This window comes from Lonchura striata, chromosome 36, assembly GCF_046129695.1.
Source record: "Lonchura striata isolate bLonStr1 chromosome 36, bLonStr1.mat, whole genome shotgun sequence".
NCBI lineage: Eukaryota > Metazoa > Chordata > Aves > Passeriformes > Estrildidae > Lonchura > Lonchura striata.
The window spans coordinates 1,464,254-1,468,741 of record NC_134638.1 but is presented as its reverse complement, the minus strand read 5'-3'; positions in this window follow the sequence as shown (position 1 = coordinate 1,468,741).

Here is a 4,488-nt window from a genome sequence, read left to right as displayed (position 1 = left end):
TTGGGGGTCGCTGGGGTGGGTTGGGGGGGCACTGGGATGAACTGGGATGAACTGGGAGGGGTTCGGGGGGGAATTTGGGGGGTTCAGAGGCTGGTTGGGGGTTACTGGGAGGGACTGGGATGGACTGGGAGAGGTTTGGGGGGGTCCCAGGGGGGATTTGGGGGTCTCGGGGGTGGTTTGGGGGAGTACTGGGATGAACTGGGATGAACTGGGATGGACTGGGATAAACTGGGAGAGGTTTGGGGGGGGTCCCAGGGGGGGATTTGGGGGTCACTGGGGTGGTTGGTGGGGTACTGGGATGAACTGGGATGAACTGGGATGGACTGGGATGGACTGGGAGAGGTTTGGGGGGGGGTCCCAGGGGGGGTTTGGGGGTCACTGGGGGTTACTGGGAGGGACTGGGATGAACTGGAATAAACTGGGAGAGGTTTGGGGGGTCCCAGGGGGGGTTGGGGGTCTCTGGGGTGGTTGGTGGGGTACTGGGATGAACTGGGATGAACTGGGATGGACTGGGATGGACTGGGATGGACTGGGAGAGGTTTTGGGGGGGGAATTTGGGGGGGTTTGGGGGTCACTGGGGGTTACTGGGATGGACTGGGATAAACTGGGAGAGGTTTGGGGGGGTCCCGGGGGTTTTGGGGGTCCTGAGGTGGTTTGGGGGGGTCACTGGGATGAACTGGGATGAACTGGGATAAACTGGGAGAGATTTGGGGGGTCCCAGGGGTGGTTTGGGGGGGTCACTGGGATGAACTGGGATAAACTGGGAGAGATATGGGGGGTCCCAGGGGTGGTTTGGGGGGGTCACTGGGGGTCACTGGGTGTTACTGGGATGGACTGGGATAAACTGGTAGAGATTTGGGGGGTCCCAGGGGGGTTTGGGGGTCACTGGGATGGTTTGGGGGGGTCACTGGGGGTTACTGGGATGAACTGGGATAAACTGGGAGAGGTTTGGGGGGGTCCCAGGGGTGGTTTGGGGGGTCCCAGGGGGGTTTGGGGGGTCACTGGGGGTTACTGGGGGTCACTGGGATGAACTGGGATAAACTGGGAGAGATTTGGGGGGTCCCAGGGGTGGTTTTGGGGGGTCACTGGGGTGGTTTCGGGGGGCTCACTGGGGCTACTGGGATGAACTGGGAAAAACTGGGAGAGGTTTTGGGGGGTCCCAGGGGGGATTTGGGGCAGTCACTGGGGGTCACTGGGGGTTACTGGGATGGACTGGGATAAACTGGGGGAGATTTGAGGGGTCCCAGGGGGGGTTGGGGTCTCTGGGGTGGTTGGTGGGGTACTGGGATGAACTGGGATGAACTGGGATGGACTGGGATGGACTGGGATGGACTGGGAGAGGTTTTGGGGGGGGAATTTGGGGGGGTTTGGGGGTCACTGGGGGTTACTGGGAGGGACTGGGATAAACTGGGAGAGGTTTGGGGGGGTCCCGGGGGTTTTGGGGTCCTGAGGTGGTTTGGGGGGGTCACTGGGATGAACTGGGATGAACTGGGATAAACTGGGAGAGATTTGGGGGTCCCAGGGGTGGTTTGGGGGTCCTGGGGTGGTTTGGGGGGTCACTGGGGGTTACTGGGGGTTACTGGGATGAACTGGGATAAACTGGGAGAGGTTTGGGGGGGTCCCAGGGGTGGTTTGGGGGGTCCCAGGGGGGTTTGGGGGGTCCCAGGGGGTTACTGGGGGTCACTGGGATGAACTGGGATAAACTGGGATAAACTGGGAGAGATCTGGGGGGTCCCAGGGGTGGTTTGGGGGGGTCACTGGGGGTTACTGGGATGAACTGGGACGAACTGGGAGAGGTTTTGGGGGGCCCCAGGGGGGATTTGGGGCAGTCACTGGGGGTCACTGGGGGTTACTGGGATGAACTGGGATAAACTGGGAGAGGTTTTGGGGGGCCCCAGGGGGGATTTGGGGCAGTCACTGGGGGTCACTGGGGGTTACTGGGGTTACTGGGATGAACTGGGATAGACTGGGAGAGGTTTGGGGGGGTCCCAGTGGGGGTTTGGGGGGTCCCAGGGGGTTTGGGGGGGTCACTGGGGTTACTGGGGGTTACTGGAGTTACTGGGATAAACTGGGAGAGGTTTGGGGGGGTCCCAGGGGGGTTTGGGGGGTCACTGGGGGTCACTGGGATGAACTGGGATAAACTGGGAGAGGTTTTGGGGGGTCCCGGGGGGATTTTGGAGCCTCCAAAGATTTGGGGTTTTTTTTTGGGGGGGGGGGGGGGGCGGGGAGGGATTTTGGGGCCGATCCCAGAATTTTGGGGGGTCCCGGATGAATTTGGGGGGCTCAGGAGGGACCTTGAGGGGTCAGGGGGGGGACACAGCCCCTCCCCCACCCCCAAAAAAATCCCGGATTATCCCGGATTATGGAGCTGACCCAGATTGGGGGAGGGGCGCGGGGGGGGGAGGGGAATTGGGGAAATTTGGGGATTTTTGGGGGTCCTGGGAGCATTCGGGGCTCCCAAAATCACTTTTAGGGTCGGGGGGAAGATCCTGGGGGGGATTTTGGGGTCCCTGGGGGGGAACCAGGGAATTTTGGGGTGCCCTGGGGATTTTTGGGGGTCCGGGGATGTTTTTTGGGTTTTTTTCAGGTGGTTTGGGGATTTTTTGGGTTTTCCGGGAAGGTTTTGGGGCGGTTTTGGGGTTTTTTGGGGGGTCACAAGATGGATTTTGGGTGGTTTTGGGGATTTTGGGTTCTCGAGTTGGGGGTTGGGGTGATTTGGGGTTTTTTTGGGGTGGTTTTATGAATTTTTGGGGGTCCCGCGAGGATTTTGGGGCGTTTTGGGGGGTGTTTTAAGGTTTTTTTGGGGTCTTCTGGGAGGATTTTGGGGTGGTTTTGGTTTTTTTGGGGGTGGTTTGGATATTTTTGGGGTGTCCCGGGAGGATTTTGGGGTGGTTTGGGTTTTTTTGATATTTTTGGGGTGTCCCGGGAGGATTTTGGGGTGATTTGTGGGGTTTTTTGGGGTCTCGGGTGGGGTTGGGGCTTTGAGGATGGTTTTGGGTTTCTGGGGTCTCCTGGGAGGATTTTGGAGTGGTTTTGGGTTTTTTTGGGGTGGTCTGAGTTTTTTGGGGGTCTGAGGGGAATTTTGGGGTGGTTTTGGGGTTTTTTTGGGGGGTCTGAGGGGATTTGGGGTGGTTTTGGGGTTTTTTTGGGGGGTCTGAGGGGGATTTTGGGGTGGTTTTGGGTTTTTTGGGGTCTGAGGGGATTTTGGGGTGGTTTTGGGGTCTGAGGGGGATTTTGGGATGGTTTTGGGGTTTTTTGGGGGGTCTGAGGGGATTTTGGGGTGGTTTTGGGTTTTTTGGGGGTCTGAGGGGGATTTTGGGGTTTTTTGGGGGGGTCTGAGGGGGATTTTGGGGTTTTTTGGGGGGTCTGAGGGGGATTTTGGGGTGGTTTTGGGGTTTTTTTGGGGGGTTTGAGGTGGATTTTGGGGTGGTTTTGGGGTTCTTGGGGGGTTTGAGGTGGATTTTGGGGTGGTTTGGGTTTTTTTTTGGGGGTCTGAGGGGATTTTGGGGTGTTTTGGGGTTTTTTTGGGGTCTGAGGGGGATTTTGGGGTGGTTTTGGGGTCTGAGGGGGATTTTGGGATGGTTTTGGGGTTTTTTGGGGGGTCTGAGGGGGATTTTGGGGTGGTTTTGGGGTTTTTTGGGGGTCTGAGGGGGATTTTGGGGTGGTTTTGGGGTCTGAGGGGATTTTGGGGTTTTTTTGGGGGTCTGAGGGGGATTTTGGGATGGTTTGGGTTTTTTGGGGGGTCTGAGGGGGATTTTGGGGTGGTTTTGGGGTTTTTTGGGGGTCTGAGGGGGATTTTGGGGTTTTTTGGGGGGTCTGAGGGGGATTTTGGGGTGGTTTTGGGGTCTGAGGGGGATTTTGGGATGGTTTTGGGGTTTTTTGGGGGGTCTGAGGGGGATTTTGGGGTGGTTTTGGGGTTTTTTTGGGGGTCTGAGGGGGATTTTGGGATGGTTTCGGGGTCTGAGGGGATTTTGGGGTGGTTTTGGGGTTTTTTTTGGGGGTCTGAGGGGGATTTTGGGGTGGTTTTGGGGTTTTTTTGGGGTCTGAGGGGGATTTTGGGATGGTTTCGGGGTCTGAGGGGATTTTGGGGTGGTTTTGGGGTTTTTTTGGGGGTCTGAGGGGGATTTTGGGGTGGTTTTGGGGAATTTTTGGGGTCTGAGGGGGATTTTGGGGTTTTTTTGGGGGTCTGAGGGGGATTTTGGGGTGGTTTTAGGGTCTGAGGGGGATTTTGGGGTGGTTTTGGGGTTTTTTTGGGGGTCTGAGGGGGATTTTGGGGTGGTTTTGGGGTTTTTTGGGGGGTCTGAGGGGGATTTTGGGGTGGTTTTGGGGTTTTTTTGGGGTCTGAGGGGGATTTTGGGGTGGTTTTGGGTCTGAGGGGGATTTTGGGGTGGTTTTGGGTTTTTTTGGGGGTCTGAGGGGGATTTTGGGGTGGTTTTGGGTTTTTTGGGGGTCTGAGGGGGATTTTGGGGTGCTTTTGGGGTCTGAGGG